Source organism: Heptranchias perlo, unplaced genomic scaffold (genome assembly GCF_035084215.1).
Source record: "Heptranchias perlo isolate sHepPer1 unplaced genomic scaffold, sHepPer1.hap1 HAP1_SCAFFOLD_496, whole genome shotgun sequence".
Classification (NCBI taxonomy): Eukaryota; Metazoa; Chordata; class Chondrichthyes; order Hexanchiformes; family Hexanchidae; genus Heptranchias; species Heptranchias perlo.
The window spans coordinates 1-19,656 of record NW_027139512.1 but is presented as its reverse complement, the minus strand read 5'-3'; the positions used below and the strand labels follow the sequence as shown (position 1 = coordinate 19,656).

The 19,656-nt window shown below is 59.0% G+C and overlaps 1 protein-coding gene across 3 annotated transcripts in view; it reads right to left on the bottom strand.

Annotated features, from left to right (window-relative positions):
* LOC137313971 (zinc finger protein 268-like) overlaps positions 1 to 18,980 on the bottom strand; it is an 83,802-nt gene extending 64,822 nt beyond the window's left edge. The window contains exons 1-3 of one of the 3 annotated variants that reach the window (XM_067979658.1): positions 18,752 to 18,980; positions 17,801 to 17,958; positions 3,019 to 3,169 (exon numbers count right to left, since the gene is read on the bottom strand). The gene's annotated coding sequence lies outside the window, so the exon portion shown is untranslated. Of the gene's footprint in view, positions 1 to 3,018; positions 3,170 to 17,800; positions 18,388 to 18,751 lie in introns of those variants that run through there. The other 2 variants (XM_067979659.1, XR_010961159.1) reach the window with 2 other exon arrangements.
* Between the last annotated feature and the right edge of the window lie 676 nt (positions 18,981 to 19,656).

Sequence of the window (19,656 nt, the reverse complement as noted above, 5' to 3'; positions counted from 1 at the left end):
TGAATTATTTATATAATAAATTAAACACTTGAATGATTTGTCTAATAAATTAAACACGAGACTTCTTTATATAATAAAGTGAACAATTTATTATGTGTAATAAATTAAACCTTTGAATTATTTATATCATCAATTAAACAATTCATTATGAATACAATGAATTAAACAATTGATTATTTATATAATAAATAACATTTTGAAATTCTTCATGCAATAAATTAAATAATGGATTATTAATATGATTAAATAAACACTTGAATCTTTGTATGATAAGTTAAACCTTTGAATTAATTATATAATTTAAACACTTGACCTCTTTATATAATAATTTTAACACTTGGATTATTTATATAATAAACTAAAAAATTGGTTATTTATATAATAAATTAGCAATTGATTTTTTTAGATAATAAATGAAACACTTGAATTATTTATATAATGAATTAAACATGAATTATTTATATAATAAATTAAACAATTGTTTATTTGTATAATAATTTCATCAATTGAATTATTTAGATGCTTAATTTATTATGAAAATAATTCAATAGTTTATTTTAACAACTGAAGTCGTTATGTAAGAAATTAAACAATTGATTATTTATAGAATGAATTAAACTATTGAATTATTTATTTAATAAATGAAACAGTTGAATTATTTATTTAATAAATACAACCTTTTAATTATTTATATAATAAATTAAACTATTGAATTATTTAGATAATTAATGAAACAGTTGAATTATTTAAATAATAAATTAAACAAATGACTATTTATGTAATAAATTATACACTTGAATGCTTCATTAATAAATTAAACACTTGTTTATTTGTATAATAAATTCACAAATTGAATTATTTATACAATAAATTAAACAACAGAGCTATTTATATATTAAATTATACACTTGAATTATTATATAATTAAACTACTGAATTATTTATCAAATATATTAATCAATTTAATTATTCATATAATAAATTAAACAATTCAATAATTTACATAAAAAATTAAACACTTGAATTATTTATAATATATTAAACAATTGAATGATTTATATAATAAATTTAGCTATTGAATTTTTTATATAATAAATTAATCAATCGAATAATTTAAACTATTGAATTCTCTTTATAATAAATGAAACATTTGAAGTATTCATATAATAAATTAAACACTTTAAAACAATTTAATTATTGATATAATAAAATAAGCAATTCATTATTTATTTAATGAATTAAACTATTGAGTTATTTATATTACATTTTAAACTTTTCAATTATTTATATAATAAATGAAGCCAGCTTGGACAAAATGGAGGCAAGCTCGGAGTCCGTCTTGGACAAAATGGCGGCCGGCATGGCCACCATCTTGGAAAAAATGGCAGCAAGCACGGCCGCCATCTTGGAAAACATGGCGGCAGGCGCGGCCGCCATCTTGGAAAAAATGGCCGCCGCCACCATCTTGTCACATGGCGGCAAGAGGCCGACAGAGTGTCCCCAGTGATCCCGCAGTGACCCCAGAATGTCCCAGTGACCCCAGAGTGATGCCGGGGTCCCAGCGTGCACCCAGTCAGCCCAGAGTGAGGCCAGGGTGCAGCCGGGGATCCCAGAGCGAGGCCAGAGCGGCGGCCTTTGCGTTTGGGCCACCACAACAACCACCACCACAACTGTACTGTACGTGTACAGCACAGAGTGGGTAAAAGGGAACAATTCACTCCTGTCTGGTACTGTACGGCCCGTGTGTGTCTCAGTGTCAGCTCCTGTACATGTACAGCACAGAGTGGGTAAAAGGGAACGATTCACTGAGAGATTGCAATGTTGACTGTAACGTTTATTTGAGGGGTTCAGTCCCTAAACGGGCTGTGTTTTGACAGACACTTTTTACAGGAAGGAGTTGAGTTTAGTTTAGGGAGGTGGGTACAATCCGTGTCTGGGACTCACTGGCCCTGTGAAATGTTGAATTTTGCTCACAATATGGTGTGTTTGGATTAATGGGGGACTAGGTTTAACTCCACTGGGCTGGATTGTTTTATAAATCTCTCATTGACTGGGTCTTTCAGACCAGGATGGGAGCTGCTTCTCTCTCTCTGTAAACACCCTGAGGCAGTGAAACACTCTCTGACAAACTGTTCACAGGAACCAACCCATCAGACATGGGGAATAGACAAATACCTGGGACTGGAAATGAGCCTCCCACCAACAGAGCAGAGAGAAGGAGGAAATCATCACACCTTCAAGATCTGGATCTGTTTTGTCTTTGGAGCAGGTTCGGGTTAATTTTACTGCTTTAAAGTTATGTTATGGGACCAGTGAGACTGAGACACACACACACACACACACACACACACAGACTGTACAGTCAGGAGACATGTGTCCCTTGTCCAGACATTGGGTTTGAATTGAGCTGAGCTGTGCCACAAATGAATATGGGATTAAAATCTCAAATTCCAATCAGTTTGCTCCCGAGCTTCCCCATGTGTCTGTGTGGTTCCATTACAATACAATTTCACATGGGGGCCCAAAATGGCTTCGGAATTAACACGATTTCTTTCTGAGTTGTCAGTGACCTTTTCAAAAATTAAACTTCAAACTCAGAAAACATTTGGAGGCTGTTTTCACATTTGGGCCCTCTGCGTGCTGCAGGACGCTCCCTGAAAGTGCTTTTAATTTCAATTAAGACCCGAGATATGTCACATTGTCAGCCTCTGAATAATAGTTTGATCCACTTTGTGTTATTTCTGAAAAGTTGCACTTGCAATGAACGAAGGGAGGAATTTGGGCTCGAACAGATGCTGATATTCTGTCGGACGGTCGGTACTGAGGGAGCGCTGCACTGTCAGATGGTCAGTGTGTGTCTCAGTGTCAGCTCCTGTACAATGTCCCAGTGATCCTCCAGTGTCCCCAGAATATCCCAGTGATCCCCCAGTGTCCCCAGAATATCCCAGTGATCCCCCAGTGTCCCCAGAATGTCACAGTGATCCCCAGTGATCCCAGAGTAACCCAGACATTACTCACGTGGCCCCCATCGGGTCCAGGCTGCGGTGAAGGTCTCAGTCAGTCAGTCCCCAGCGGAGAGAACGATTCTTGGCCCAGGATTCCTCCTCCTCCTTCTCACAAAATGTCTCTTTCTGGATCATCTCCTTGCAGCATTTCATCAAAAAGTTTCCTGAGGAGAGAGAGAGAGGGAATTGATTAAAATACAAAAGCAAGGGATTAAAAAGGCACAGCAAGAGCCCAGAGCTCCCTCCCTCCCACTCCCACTCCCAGTTACACCGACAATCCCTCAGCACCAACACTGAGACACAAATCCCGGTTACAAACCAGAGAATCCAAAGAGGGAGAAAAGTTGGGAGAGAGACAGAGAGAGAAATACACTCAGGACAGGCTGGAGGACCCCGGCAGACTGAGGAGGGTTTGGGGAGGGTTTGGGACGAGACACACGGCCATCCCCTACCCCCGGGGAGCTCCCTGCTTCAGCCTTTGAGATATTAGACTGAATCTCAATGGGTCTCCCTCAGGGACCTGTCCGTTCTCATGTTAATCCAGGGACAGCCCAGGGCAGGACTGGTTTGACCAGGAGACCTGTCTGTTGGAATGAGCCACATTTCAAGGACCTATTTTACTGATTTGAAACCCTCACAGCCTGTCTCCCCCTCTTCCCTCACCCCAAACCGAGTCCCCCCACCCTCAGCCTGTCTCCCCCTCTCCCCTCACCCCAAACCGAGTCTCCCCCACCCTCAGCCTGTCTCCCCCTCTTCCCTCACCCCAAACCGAGTTCCCCCCCACCCTCAGCCTGTCTCCCCCTCTTCCCTCACCCCAAACCGAGTCCCCCCCACCCTCAGCCTGTCTCCCCCTCTTCCCTCACCCCAAACCGAGTCCCCCCCACCCTCAGCCTGTCTCCCCCTCTTCCCTCACCCCAAACCGAGTCCCCCCCACCCTCAGCCTGTCTCCCCCCTCCCCTCGTGACCCAAACACCCCAGGGACCTCCGTCACATCCCACCCTGCCCGGCGTCCACATTTAAAGAACTAAAGTTGGGCGGAATCTGCTCCGAATACACAAGGGCTGCAGAGCTGGAATGGCTGCTGTTCCTCAGACAGTGTTTGACCATTTCATTCTCTCTGTGTGTTTACTGTAAAGAGCTGTGGAGGGAGCAGGGACTCCATCTCATTCTCACCTCCCCGGGTCTGGATGGCAAACAGGTTCCGAGCTCAGGGCACAGCACCATTTCAAACACTCAAATCATCCAAAGGTTGAGAAACGAGATTTAACTGACAGGTTTCCAGCCTCTAATTGAAGTTTTAATATAGAAAACATTTTAATAAATAAAAATGCTGCAGAAAGGTGAATAGAGTGAGGGACAGAGAGAGAGAGAAAATGATCGGTTTAAATGAGATAGAAAGAGAGAGAGAGGGGGAGAGAGAGAGAGAGAGAGAAAGAGGGACAGAGAGAGAGAAAATGATCGGTTCGGTCAGACTCTCTCTGTTTAAATGAGATAGAAAAACAGAGAGAGAGAGGGACGGAGAGAGAGAGGGACGGAGAGAGAGAGGGACGGAGAGAGAGAGGGACGGAGAGAGAGAGGGACGGAGAGAGAGAGGGACGGAGAGAGAGAGGGACGGAGAGAGAGAGGGACGGAGAGAGAGAGGGACGGAGAGAGAGAGGGACGGAGAGAGAGAGGGACGGAGAGAGAGAGGGACGGAGAGAGAGAGGGACGGAGAGAGAGAGGGACGGAGAGAGAGAGGGACGGAGAGAGAGAGGGACGGAGAGAGAGAGGGACGGAGAGAGAGAGGGACGGAGAGAGAGAGGGACGGAGAGAGAGAGGGACGGAGAGAGAGAGGGACGGAGAGAGAGAGGGACGGAGAGAGAGAGGGACGGAGAGAGAGAGGGACGGAGAGAGAGAGGGACGGAGAGAGAGAGGGACGGAGAGAGAGAGGGACGGAGAGAGAGAGGGACGGAGAGAGAGAGGGACGGAGAGAGAGAGGGACGGAGAGAGAGAGGGACGGAGAGAGAGAGGGACGGAGAGAGAGAGGGACGGAGAGAGAGAGGGACGGAGAGAGAGAGGGACGGAGAGAGAGAGGGACGGAGAGAGAGAGGGACGGAGAGAGAGAGGGACGGAGAGAGAGAGGGACGGAGAGAGAGAGGGACGGAGAGAGAGAGGGACGGAGAGAGAGAGGGACGGAGAGGGAGAGGGACGGAGAGAGAGAGGGACGGAGAGAGAGAGGGACGGAGAGAGAGAGGGACGGAGAGAGAGAGGGACGGAGAGAGAGAGGGACGGAGAGAGAGAGGGACGGAGAGAGAGAGGGACGGAGAGAGAGAGAGGGACGGAGAGAGAGAGGGACGGAGAGAGAGAGGGACGGAGAGAGAGAGGGACGGAGAGAAGCCTCTCTGGGCTGTTTAATTGTTGTTACTTTAAACAGTGAGACTGAAATATTTCAGAGTACTTTTCAATCAAGAAAAATTCAGAGACAACAGAGAGAGAGAAAAGGACAGAGAGAGAGAAAGAAAACAACAGAGGGTGGGGGAGAGACAGAGAGAGAGGCAGAGAGAGATAGAGAGAAAATGACGGAGAGGGGAGAGAGGCAGAGAAAGATAGAGGAACAGAGAGTGAGAGAAAAAGAGAGGCAGCGAAAGAGAGGGGAAGAGAGGGGGAAAGAGGCAGAGGGAGAGAGGGGGACAGAGTGACAGAGAAAAAGAGAGAGAGAGTCGGGGACAGGCGGACAGAGTCGGGGACAGGCGGAGAGAGTCGGGGACAGGCGGAGAGAGACGGGGACAGGCGGAGAGAGACGGGGACAGGCGGAGAGAGACGGGGACAGGCGGAGAGAGACGGGGACAGGCGGAGAGAGACGGGGACAGGCGGAGAGAGACGGGGACAGGCGGAGAGAGACGGGGACAGGCGGAGAGAGACGGGGACAGGCGGAGAGAGACGGGGACAGGCGGAGAGAGACGGGGACAGGCGGAGAGAGACGGGGACAGGCGGAGAGAGACGGGGACAGGCGGAGAGAGACGGGGACAGGCGGAGAGAGACGGGGACAGGCGGAGAGAGACGGGGACAGGCGGAGAGAGACGGGGACAGGCGGAGAGAGACGGGGACAGGCGGAGAGAGACGGGGACAGGCGGAGAGAGACGGGGACAGGCGGAGAGAGACGGGGACAGGCGGAGAGAGACGGGGACAGGCGGAGAGAGACGGGGACAGGCGGAGAGAGACGGGGACAGGCGGAGAGAGACGGGGACAGGCGGAGAGAGACGGGGACAGGCGGAGAGAGACGGGGACAGGCGGAGAGAGACGGGGACAGGCGGAGAGAGACGGGGACAGGCGGAGAGAGACGGGGACAGGCGGAGAGAGACGGGGACAGGCGGAGAGAGACGGGGACAGGCGGAGAGAGACGGGGACAGGCGGAGAGAGACGGGGACAGGCGGAGAGAGACGGGGACAGGCGGAGAGAGACGGGGACAGGCGGAGAGAGACGGGGACAGGCGGAGAGAGACGGGGACAGGCGGAGAGAGACGGGGACAGGCGGAGAGAGACGGGGACAGGCGGAGAGAGACGGGGACAGGCGGAGAGAGACGGGGACAGGCGGAGAGAGACGGGGACAGGCGGAGAGAGACGGGGACAGGCGGAGAGAGACGGGGACAGGCGGAGAGAGACGGGGACAGGCGGAGAGAGACGGGGACAGGCGGAGAGAGACGGGGACAGGCGGAGAGAGACGGGGACAGGCGGAGAGAGACGGGGACAGGCGGAGAGAGACGGGGACAGGCGGAGAGAGACGGGGACAGGCGGAGAGAGACGGGGACAGGCGGAGAGAGACGGGGACAGGCGGAGAGAGACGGGGACAGGCGGAGAGAGACGGGGACAGGCGGAGAGAGACGGGGACAGGCGGAGAGAGACGGGGACAGGCGGAGAGAGACGGGGACAGGCGGAGAGAGACGGGGACAGGCGGAGAGAGACGGGGACAGGCGGAGAGAGACGGGGACAGGCGGAGAGAGACGGGGACAGGCGGAGAGAGACGGGGACAGGCGGAGAGAGACGGGGACAGGCGGAGAGAGACGGGGACAGGCGGAGAGAGACGGGGACAGGCGGAGAGAGACGGGGACAGGCGGAGAGAGACGGGGACAGGCGGAGAGAGACGGGGACAGGCGGAGAGAGACGGGGACAGGCGGAGAGAGACGGGGACAGGCGGAGAGAGACGGGGACAGGCGGAGAGAGACGGGGACAGGCGGAGAGAGACGGGGACAGGCGGAGAGAGACGGGGACAGGCGGAGAGAGACGGGGACAGGCGGAGAGAGACGGGGACAGGCGGAGAGAGACGGGGACAGGCGGAGAGAGACGGGGACAGGCGGAGAGAGACGGGGACAGGCGGAGAGAGACGGGGACAGGCGGAGAGAGACGGGGACAGGCGGAGAGAGACGGGGACAGGCGGAGAGAGACGGGGACAGGCGGAGAGAGACGGGGACAGGCGGAGAGAGACGGGGACAGGCGGAGAGAGACGGGGACAGGCGGAGAGAGACGGGGACAGGCGGAGAGAGACGGGGACAGGCGGAGAGAGACGGGGACAGGCGGAGAGAGACGGGGACAGGCGGAGAGAGACGGGGACAGGCGGAGAGAGACGGGGACAGGCGGAGAGAGACGGGGACAGGCGGAGAGAGACGGGGACAGGCGGAGAGAGACGGGGACAGGCGGAGAGAGACGGGGACAGGCGGAGAGAGACGGGGACAGGCGGAGAGAGACGGGGACAGGCGGAGAGAGACGGGGACAGGCGGAGAGAGACGGGGACAGGCGGAGAGAGACGGGGACAGGCGGAGAGAGACGGGGACAGGCGGAGAGAGACGGGGACAGGCGGAGAGAGACGGGGACAGGCGGAGAGAGACGGGGACAGGCGGAGAGAGACGGGGACAGGCGGAGAGAGACGGGGACAGGCGGAGAGAGACGGGGACAGGCGGAGAGAGACGGGGACAGGCGGAGAGAGACGGGGACAGGCGGAGAGAGACGGGGACAGGCGGAGAGAGACGGGGACAGGCGGAGAGAGACGGGGACAGGCGGAGAGAGACGGGGACAGGCGGAGAGAGACGGGGACAGGCGGAGAGAGACGGGGACAGGCGGAGAGAGACGGGGACAGGCGGAGAGAGACGGGGACAGGCGGAGAGAGACGGGGACAGGCGGAGAGAGACGGGGACAGGCGGAGAGAGACGGGGACAGGCGGAGAGAGACGGGGACAGGCGGAGAGAGACGGGGACAGGCGGAGAGAGACGGGGACAGGCGGAGAGAGACGGGGACAGGCGGAGAGAGACGGGGACAGGCGGAGAGAGACGGGGACAGGCGGAGAGAGACGGGGACAGGCGGAGAGAGACGGGGACAGGCGGAGAGAGACGGGGACAGGCGGAGAGAGACGGGGACAGGCGGAGAGAGACGGGGACAGGCGGAGAGAGACGGGGACAGGCGGAGAGAGACGGGGACAGGCGGAGAGAGACGGGGACAGGCGGAGAGAGACGGGGACAGGCGGAGAGAGACGGGGACAGGCGGAGAGAGACGGGGACAGGCGGAGAGAGACGGGGACAGGCGGAGAGAGACGGGGACAGGCGGAGAGAGACGGGGACAGGCGGAGAGAGACGGGGACAGGCGGAGAGAGACGGGGACAGGCGGAGAGAGACGGGGACAGGCGGAGAGAGACGGGGACAGGCGGAGAGAGACGGGGACAGGCGGAGAGAGACGGGGACAGGCGGAGAGAGACGGGGACAGGCGGAGAGAGACGGGGACAGGCGGAGAGAGACGGGGACAGGCGGAGAGAGACGGGGACAGGCGGAGAGAGACGGGGACAGGCGGAGAGAGACGGGGACAGGCGGAGAGAGACGGGGACAGGCGGAGAGAGACGGGGACAGGCGGAGAGAGACGGGGACAGGCGGAGAGAGACGGGGACAGGCGGAGAGAGACGGGGACAGGCGGAGAGAGACGGGGACAGGCGGAGAGAGACGGGGACAGGCGGAGAGAGACGGGGACAGGCGGAGAGAGACGGGGACAGGCGGAGAGAGACGGGGACAGGCGGAGAGAGACGGGGACAGGCGGAGAGAGACGGGGACAGGCGGAGAGAGACGGGGACAGGCGGAGAGAGACGGGGACAGGCGGAGAGAGACGGGGACAGGCGGAGAGAGACGGGGACAGGCGGAGAGAGACGGGGACAGGCGGAGAGAGACGGGGACAGGCGGAGAGAGACGGGGACAGGCGGAGAGAGACGGGGACAGGCGGAGAGAGACGGGGACAGGCGGAGAGAGACGGGGACAGGCGGAGAGAGACGGGGACAGGCGGAGAGAGACGGGGACAGGCGGAGAGAGACGGGGACAGGCGGAGAGAGACGGGGACAGGCGGAGAGAGACGGGGACAGGCGGAGAGAGACGGGGACAGGCGGAGAGAGACGGGGACAGGCGGAGAGAGACGGGGACAGGCGGAGAGAGACGGGGACAGGCGGAGAGAGACGGGGACAGGCGGAGAGAGACGGGGACAGGCGGAGAGAGACGGGGACAGGCGGAGAGAGACGGGGACAGGCGGAGAGAGACGGGGACAGGCGGAGAGAGACGGGGACAGGCGGAGAGAGACGGGGACAGGCGGAGAGAGACGGGGACAGGCGGAGAGAGACGGGGACAGGCGGAGAGAGACGGGGACAGGCGGAGAGAGACGGGGACAGGCGGAGAGAGACGGGGACAGGCGGAGAGAGACGGGGACAGGCGGAGAGAGACGGGGACAGGCGGAGAGAGACGGGGACAGGCGGAGAGAGACGGGGACAGGCGGAGAGAGACGGGGACAGGCGGAGAGAGACGGGGACAGGCGGAGAGAGACGGGGACAGGCGGAGAGAGACGGGGACAGGCGGAGAGAGACGGGGACAGGCGGAGAGAGACGGGGACAGGCGGAGAGAGACGGGGACAGGCGGAGAGAGACGGGGACAGGCGGAGAGAGACGGGGACAGGCGGAGAGAGACGGGGACAGGCGGAGAGAGACGGGGACAGGCGGAGAGAGACGGGGACAGGCGGAGAGAGACGGGGACAGGCGGAGAGAGACGGGGACAGGCGGAGAGAGACGGGGACAGGCGGAGAGAGACGGGGACAGGCGGAGAGAGACGGGGACAGGCGGAGAGAGACGGGGACAGGCGGAGAGAGACGGGGACAGGCGGAGAGAGACGGGGACAGGCGGAGAGAGACGGGGACAGGCGGAGAGAGACGGGGACAGGCGGAGAGAGACGGGGACAGGCGGAGAGAGACGGGGACAGGCGGAGAGAGACGGGGACAGGCGGAGAGAGACGGGGACAGGCGGAGAGAGACGGGGACAGGCGGAGAGAGACGGGGACAGGCGGAGAGAGACGGGGACAGGCGGAGAGAGACGGGGACAGGCGGAGAGAGACGGGGACAGGCGGAGAGAGACGGGGACAGGCGGAGAGAGACGGGGACAGGCGGAGAGAGACGGGGACAGGCGGAGAGAGACGGGGACAGGCGGAGAGAGACGGGGACAGGCGGAGAGAGACGGGGACAGGCGGAGAGAGACGGGGACAGGCGGAGAGAGACGGGGACAGGCGGAGAGAGACGGGGACAGGCGGAGAGAGACGGGGACAGGCGGAGAGAGACGGGGACAGGCGGAGAGAGACGGGGACAGGCGGAGAGAGACGGGGACAGGCGGAGAGAGACGGGGACAGGCGGAGAGAGACGGGGACAGGCGGAGAGAGACGGGGACAGGCGGAGAGAGACGGGGACAGGCGGAGAGAGACGGGGACAGGCGGAGAGAGACGGGGACAGGCGGAGAGAGACGGGGACAGGCGGAGAGAGACGGGGACAGGCGGAGAGAGACGGGGACAGGCGGAGAGAGACGGGGACAGGCGGAGAGAGACGGGGACAGGCGGAGAGAGACGGGGACAGGCGGAGAGAGACGGGGACAGGCGGAGAGAGACGGGGACAGGCGGAGAGAGACGGGGACAGGCGGAGAGAGACGGGGACAGGCGGAGAGAGACGGGGACAGGCGGAGAGAGACGGGGACAGGCGGAGAGAGACGGGGACAGGCGGAGAGAGACGGGGACAGGCGGAGAGAGACGGGGACAGGCGGAGAGAGACGGGGACAGGCGGAGAGAGACGGGGACAGGCGGAGAGAGACGGGGACAGGCGGAGAGAGACGGGGACAGGCGGAGAGAGACGGGGACAGGCGGAGAGAGACGGGGACAGGCGGAGAGAGACGGGGACAGGCGGAGAGAGACGGGGACAGGCGGAGAGAGACGGGGACAGGCGGAGAGAGACGGGGACAGGCGGAGAGAGACGGGGACAGGCGGAGAGAGACGGGGACAGGCGGAGAGAGACGGGGACAGGCGGAGAGAGACGGGGACAGGCGGAGAGAGACGGGGACAGGCGGAGAGAGACGGGGACAGGCGGAGAGAGACGGGGACAGGCGGAGAGAGACGGGGACAGGCGGAGAGAGACGGGGACAGGCGGAGAGAGACGGGGACAGGCGGAGAGAGACGGGGACAGGCGGAGAGAGACGGGGACAGGCGGAGAGAGACGGGGACAGGCGGAGAGAGACGGGGACAGGCGGAGAGAGACGGGGACAGGCGGAGAGAGACGGGGACAGGCGGAGAGAGACGGGGACAGGCGGAGAGAGACGGGGACAGGCGGAGAGAGACGGGGACAGGCGGAGAGAGACGGGGACAGGCGGAGAGAGACGGGGACAGGCGGAGAGAGACGGGGACAGGCGGAGAGAGACGGGGACAGGCGGAGAGAGACGGGGACAGGCGGAGAGAGACGGGGACAGGCGGAGAGAGACGGGGACAGGCGGAGAGAGACGGGGACAGGCGGAGAGAGACGGGGACAGGCGGAGAGAGACGGGGACAGGCGGAGAGAGACGGGGACAGGCGGAGAGAGACGGGGACAGGCGGAGAGAGACGGGGACAGGCGGAGAGAGACGGGGACAGGCGGAGAGAGACGGGGACAGGCGGAGAGAGACGGGGACAGGCGGAGAGAGACGGGGACAGGCGGAGAGAGACGGGGACAGGCGGAGAGAGACGGGGACAGGCGGAGAGAGACGGGGACAGGCGGAGAGAGACGGGGACAGGCGGAGAGAGACGGGGACAGGCGGAGAGAGACGGGGACAGGCGGAGAGAGACGGGGACAGGCGGAGAGAGACGGGGACAGGCGGAGAGAGACGGGGACAGGCGGAGAGAGACGGGGACAGGCGGAGAGAGACGGGGACAGGCGGAGAGAGACGGGGACAGGCGGAGAGAGACGGGGACAGGCGGAGAGAGACGGGGACAGGCGGAGAGAGACGGGGACAGGCGGAGAGAGACGGGGACAGGCGGAGAGAGACGGGGACAGGCGGAGAGAGACGGGGACAGGCGGAGAGAGACGGGGACAGGCGGAGAGAGACGGGGACAGGCGGAGAGAGACGGGGACAGGCGGAGAGAGACGGGGACAGGCGGAGAGAGACGGGGACAGGCGGAGAGAGACGGGGACAGGCGGAGAGAGACGGGGACAGGCGGAGAGAGACGGGGACAGGCGGAGAGAGACGGGGACAGGCGGAGAGAGACGGGGACAGGCGGAGAGAGACGGGGACAGGCGGAGAGAGACGGGGACAGGCGGAGAGAGACGGGGACAGGCGGAGAGAGACGGGGACAGGCGGAGAGAGACGGGGACAGGCGGAGAGAGACGGGGACAGGCGGAGAGAGACGGGGACAGGCGGAGAGAGACGGGGACAGGCGGAGAGAGACGGGGACAGGCGGAGAGAGACGGGGACAGGCGGAGAGAGACGGGGACAGGCGGAGAGAGACGGGGACAGGCGGAGAGAGACGGGGACAGGCGGAGAGAGACGGGGACAGGCGGAGAGAGACGGGGACAGGCGGAGAGAGACGGGGACAGGCGGAGAGAGACGGGGACAGGCGGAGAGAGACGGGGACAGGCGGAGAGAGACGGGGACAGGCGGAGAGAGACGGGGACAGGCGGAGAGAGACGGGGACAGGCGGAGAGAGACGGGGACAGGCGGAGAGAGACGGGGACAGGCGGAGAGAGACGGGGACAGGCGGAGAGAGACGGGGACAGGCGGAGAGAGACGGGGACAGGCGGAGAGAGACGGGGACAGGCGGAGAGAGACGGGGACAGGCGGAGAGAGACGGGGACAGGCGGAGAGAGACGGGGACAGGCGGAGAGAGACGGGGACAGGCGGAGAGAGACGGGGACAGGCGGAGAGAGACGGGGACAGGCGGAGAGAGACGGGGACAGGCGGAGAGAGACGGGGACAGGCGGAGAGAGACGGGGACAGGCGGAGAGAGACGGGGACAGGCGGAGAGAGACGGGGACAGGCGGAGAGAGACGGGGACAGGCGGAGAGAGACGGGGACAGGCGGAGAGAGACGGGGACAGGCGGAGAGAGACGGGGACAGGCGGAGAGAGACGGGGACAGGCGGAGAGAGACGGGGACAGGCGGAGAGAGACGGGGACAGGCGGAGAGAGACGGGGACAGGCGGAGAGAGACGGGGACAGGCGGAGAGAGACGGGGACAGGCGGAGAGAGACGGGGACAGGCGGAGAGAGACGGGGACAGGCGGAGAGAGACGGGGACAGGCGGAGAGAGACGGGGACAGGCGGAGAGAGACGGGGACAGGCGGAGAGAGACGGGGACAGGCGGAGAGAGACGGGGACAGGCGGAGAGAGACGGGGACAGGCGGAGAGAGACGGGGACAGGCGGAGAGAGACGGGGACAGGCGGAGAGAGACGGGGACAGGCGGAGAGAGACGGGGACAGGCGGAGAGAGACGGGGACAGGCGGAGAGAGACGGGGACAGGCGGAGAGAGACGGGGACAGGCGGAGAGAGACGGGGACAGGCGGAGAGAGACGGGGACAGGCGGAGAGAGACGGGGACAGGCGGAGAGAGACGGGGACAGGCGGAGAGAGACGGGGACAGGCGGAGAGAGACGGGGACAGGCGGAGAGAGACGGGGACAGGCGGAGAGAGACGGGGACAGGCGGAGAGAGACGGGGACAGGCGGAGAGAGACGGGGACAGGCGGAGAGAGACGGGGACAGGCGGAGAGAGACGGGGACAGGCGGAGAGAGACGGGGACAGGCGGAGAGAGACGGGGACAGGCGGAGAGAGACGGGGACAGGCGGAGAGAGACGGGGACAGGCGGAGAGAGACGGGGACAGGCGGAGAGAGACGGGGACAGGCGGAGAGAGACGGGGACAGGCGGAGAGAGACGGGGACAGGCGGAGAGAGACGGGGACAGGCGGAGAGAGACGGGGACAGGCGGAGAGAGACGGGGACAGGCGGAGAGAGACGGGGACAGGCGGAGAGAGACGGGGACAGGCGGAGAGAGACGGGGACAGGCGGAGAGAGACGGGGACAGGCGGAGAGAGACGGGGACAGGCGGAGAGAGACGGGGACAGGCGGAGAGAGACGGGGACAGGCGGAGAGAGACGGGGACAGGCGGAGAGAGACGGGGACAGGCGGAGAGAGACGGGGACAGGCGGAGAGAGACGGGGACAGGCGGAGAGAGACGGGGACAGGCGGAGAGAGACGGGGACAGGCGGAGAGAGACGGGGACAGGCGGAGAGAGACGGGGACAGGCGGAGAGAGACGGGGACAGGCGGAGAGAGACGGGGACAGGCGGAGAGAGACGGGGACAGGCGGAGAGAGACGGGGACAGGCGGAGAGAGACGGGGACAGGCGGAGAGAGACGGGGACAGGCGGAGAGAGACGGGGACAGGCGGAGAGAGACGGGGACAGGCGGAGAGAGACGGGGACAGGCGGAGAGAGACGGGGACAGGCGGAGAGAGACGGGGACAGGCGGAGAGAGACGGGGACAGGCGGAGAGAGACGGGGACAGGCGGAGAGAGACGGGGACAGGCGGAGAGAGACGGGGACAGGCGGAGAGAGACGGGGACAGGCGGAGAGAGACGGGGACAGGCGGAGAGAGACGGGGACAGGCGGAGAGAGACGGGGACAGGCGGAGAGAGACGGGGACAGGCGGAGAGAGACGGGGACAGGCGGAGAGAGACGGGGACAGGCGGAGAGAGACGGGGACAGGCGGAGAGAGACGGGGACAGGCGGAGAGAGACGGGGACAGGCGGAGAGAGACGGGGACAGGCGGAGAGAGACGGGGACAGGCGGAGAGAGACGGGGACAGGCGGAGAGAGACGGGGACAGGCGGAGAGAGACGGGGACAGGCGGAGAGAGACGGGGACAGGCGGAGAGAGACGGGGACAGGCGGAGAGAGACGGGGACAGGCGGAGAGAGACGGGGACAGGCGGAGAGAGACGGGGACAGGCGGAGAGAGACGGGGACAGGCGGAGAGAGACGGGGACAGGCGGAGAGAGACGGGGACAGGCGGAGAGAGACGGGGACAGGCGGAGAGAGACGGGGACAGGCGGAGAGAGACGGGGACAGGCGGAGAGAGACGGGGACAGGCGGAGAGAGACGGGGACAGGCGGAGAGAGACGGGGACAGGCGGAGAGAGACGGGGACAGGCGGAGAGAGACGGGGACAGGCGGAGAGAGACGGGGACAGGCGGAGAGAGACGGGGACAGGCGGAGAGAGACGGGGACAGGCGGAGAGAGACGGGGACAGGCGGAGAGAGACGGGGACAGGCGGAGAGAGACGGGGACAGGTGGAGAGACGGGGACAGAGAGAGGGAGTCACAAAGAGAGAGGGGAAGAGAGAGAGGCAGAGAGAGAGCGGGAGAGAGGCAGAGAGAGAGAAAAAGACAGTGAGAGAGAGAGGGACTCCCTGCAAGAAAACGGGACGTGTGTCGGTGAGGGACCTGGTGGTTGTTTGGGTGATGTGCCTGTAATGGTTGAATAGCTGCCAGTGTGTGTGACCTGTGGGTTGTGGGTGTGCGGCTTGCAACAGTGGTAATGTGTGAGGGTGAGAGGAAGCATCTGATTGAAAGACTTTATTGCGAGGTGGGAGATGAGGGCCCTCCCTTGCTGGTGAGAAGCCATGAAACAGCCCAGAGAGGCCTGGCTGCTCGCGGGAATCGGGTAAATCACCAGGCAGTACCAATCCACTCTCTGCCTCCCTCCCCCTCTCTCTCTGTCGCCTTCTCTCTCTCTGCCTCTCACCTCCTCTCCCTCGCTCTCTCCCTCGCTCTCTCCCTCGCTCTCTCCCTCGCTCTCTCCCTCGCTCTCTCCCTCGCTCTCTCCCTCGCTCTCTCCCTCGCTCTCTCCCTCTCGCCTCCTCTCTCTCTCCCCGCTCTGCCTTTTTCTCTCTCTCTCTCTCTCTCTCTCTCCTTCTCTCTCTCTGCCTCTCGCCCCCGCTCTCTCTGTCCTTTTCTCTCTCTCTGCCCCTCTCTCTCTGTTGTCTCTCTGAATTTCTCTTGATTGAAAAGTACTCAGGTACGGTACGGCCCATGTGTATCTCAGTGTCAGCTCCTGGACATGTACAGTACACAGTGGGTAAAAGGGAACGATTCACTCCTGCCTGATACTGTACGGCCCGTGTGTGTCTCAGTGTCAGCTCCTGTACATGTGCAGCACACAGTGGGTAAAAGGGAACGATTCACTCCTGTCTGATACTGTACGGCCCGTGTGTGCCTCAGTGTCAGCTCCTGTACATGTACAGTACACAGTGGGTAAAAGGGAACGATTCACTGAGAGATTGCAATGTTGAGTGTAACGGTTATTTGAGGGGTTCAGTCCCTAAACGGGCTGTGTTTTGACAGACACTTTTTAAAGTAAGGAGTTGAGTTTAGTTTAGGGAGGTGGGTACAATCCGTGTCTGGGACTCACTGGCCCTGTGAAATATTGAATTTTGCTCACAATATGGTGTGTTTGGATTAATAGGGGACAAGGTTTAACTGCACTGGGCTGGATTGTTTTATAAATCTCTCATTGACTGGGTCTTTCCGACCAGGATGGGAGCTGCTTCTCTCTCTCTCTCTGTAAACACCCTGAGGCAGTGAAACACTCTCTGACAAACTGTTCACAGGAACCAACCCATCAGACATGGGGAATAGACAAATACCTGGGACTGGAAATGAGCCTCCCACCAACAGAGCAGAGAGAAGGAGGAAATCATCACACCTTCAAGATCTGGATCGGTTTTGTCTTTGGAGCAGGTTCTGGTTAATTTTACTGCTTTAAAGTTATGTTATGGGACCAGTGAGACTGAGACACACACACACACACACACACACACACACAGACTGTACAGTCAGGAGACACGTGTCCCTTGCACAGACATTGGGTTTGAATTGAGCTGAGCTGTGCCACAAATGAATATGGGATTAAAATCTCAAATTCCAATCAGTTTGCACCCGAGCTTCCCCATGTGTCTGTGTGGTTCCATTACAATACAATTTCACATGGGGGCCCAAAATGGCTTGAGAATTAACACGATTTCTTTCTGAGTTGTCAGTGACCTTTTCAAAAATTAAACTTCAAACTAAGAAAACATTTGGAGGCTGTTTTCACATTTGGGCCCTCTGGGTGCTGCAGGACGCTCCCTGAAAGAGCTTTTAATTTCAATTAAGACCCGAGATATGTCACATTGTCAGCCTCTGAAGAATAGTTTGATCCACTTTGTGTTATTTCTGAAAAGTTGCACTTGCAGTGAACAGATGGTGATATTCAGTTGGACGGTCGGTACTGAGGGAGCGCTGCACTGTCAGACGGTCAGTGTGTGTCTCAGTGTCAGCTCCTGCACAATGTCCCAGTGAACCCCCAGTGTCCCCAGAATGTCCCATTGATCCCCCAGTGTCCCCAGAATGTCCCAGTGATCCCCCAGTGTCCCCAGAATGTCCCAGTGATCCCCAGAATGTCCCAGTGACCCCAGAGTAACCCAGACATGACTCACGTGGCCCCCATCGGGTCCAGGCTGCGGTGAAGGTCTCAGTCAGTCAGTCCCCAGCAGAGAGAACGATTCTTGGCCCAGGATTCCCCCTCATCCTCCTCCTTCTCACAAAATGTCTCTTTCCTGGATCATCTCCTTGCAGCATTTCATCGAAAAGTTTCCTGAGGGGAGAGAGGGAATTGATTACAACACAAAAGCAAGGGATTAAAAAGGCACAGCAAGAGCCCAGAGTTTCCTCTCCTCCCACTCCCCCTCTCTCTCCCCCCTCCCTCCCACTCCCTCTCCCAGTTACACCGACAATCCCTCAGCCCCAACACTGAAACACAAATCCCGGTTACAAACAAGAGAATCTGAAGAGAGAGAAAAGTTGGGAGAGAGAGAGAGAGAGAAATACACTCAGGACAGGCTGGAGGACCCCGGCAGACTGAGAGATTGTCCCCGCCCCTGGGGAGGGTTTGGGACGAGACACACGGCCATCCCCTACCCCCGGGGAGCTCCCTGCTTCAGCCTTTGAGATATTCTGTAAGGAATCTTACAACACCAGGTTATAGTCCAACAGTTTTATCTGAAAATCACAAGCTCTCGGAGGCTTTCTCCTTTGTCAGGTGAGTGTGGGATTCCATAGTCAGAGCACAATGCCTGGTGATTACAGATAATCTTTCCAACTGCCCGTTGTCAAGGCAATCAAAGGATTCGAATAGTGTTCAGACAGAGGGACGTTACATACGGGACTACTGAATATACTGATTGTCCCGTATGTCGTGTCTCTCTGTCTGAACACGATTCAACTCCTTTGATTGCCTTGACAACGGGCAGTTGGAAAGATTATCTGTGATCACCAGGCATTGTGCTCTGACTATAAAGCGGTGCCTTTCATGGAATCCCACACTCACCTGACAAAGGAGAAAGCCTCTGAAAGCTTGTGATTTTCAAATAAAACTGTTGGACTATAACCTGGTGTTGTAAGATTCCTGACATTTGTCCACCCCAGTCCATCACCGGCATCTCCACATCATTTGAGATATTAGACTGAATCTCAATGTGTCTCCCTCAGGGACCTGTCCATTCTCATGTTAATCCAGGGACAGCCCAGGGCAGGACTGGTTTGACCAGGAGACCTGTCTGCTGGAAGGAGCCACATTTCAAGGAACTATTTTACTGATTTGAAACCCTCACAGCCTGTCTCCCCTCTTCCCTCACCCCAAACCGAGTCCCCCTCCACCCTCAGCCTGTCTCCCCCTCTTCCCTCACCCCAAACCGAGTCCCCCCCACCCTCAGCCTGTCTCCCCCTCTTCCTCACCCCATACCGAGTCCCCCACCCTCAGCCTGTCTCCCCCTCTTCCTCACCCCAAACCGAGTCCCCCCCACCCTCAGCCTGTCTCCCCCTCTTCCCTCACCCAAACCGAGTCCCCCACCCTCAGCCTGTCTCCCCTCTTCCTCACCCCAAACCGAGTCCCCCCCACCCTCAGCCTGTCTCCCCCTCTTCCCTCACCCCAAACCGAGTCCCCCTCTTCCCTCACCCCGTCTCCCCCTCTTCCCTCACCCCAAACCGAGTCCCCCCACCCTCAGCCCTGTCTCCCCACTCTTCCCTCCCCCAAACCGAGTCCCCCCCACCCTCAGCCTGTCTCCCCCTCTTCCCTCACCCCAAACCGAGTCCGCCCCACCCTCAGCCTGTCTCCCCCTCTTCCCTCACCCCAAACCGAGTCCCCCCCACCCTCAGCCTGTCTCCCCCTCTTCCCTCCCCCCAAACCGAGTCCCCCCCACCCTCAGCCTGTCTCCCCCTCTTCCCTCACCCCAAACCGAGTCCCCCCCACCTCAGGCTTTCTCCCCCTCTTCCCTCACCCCAAACCGAGTCCCCA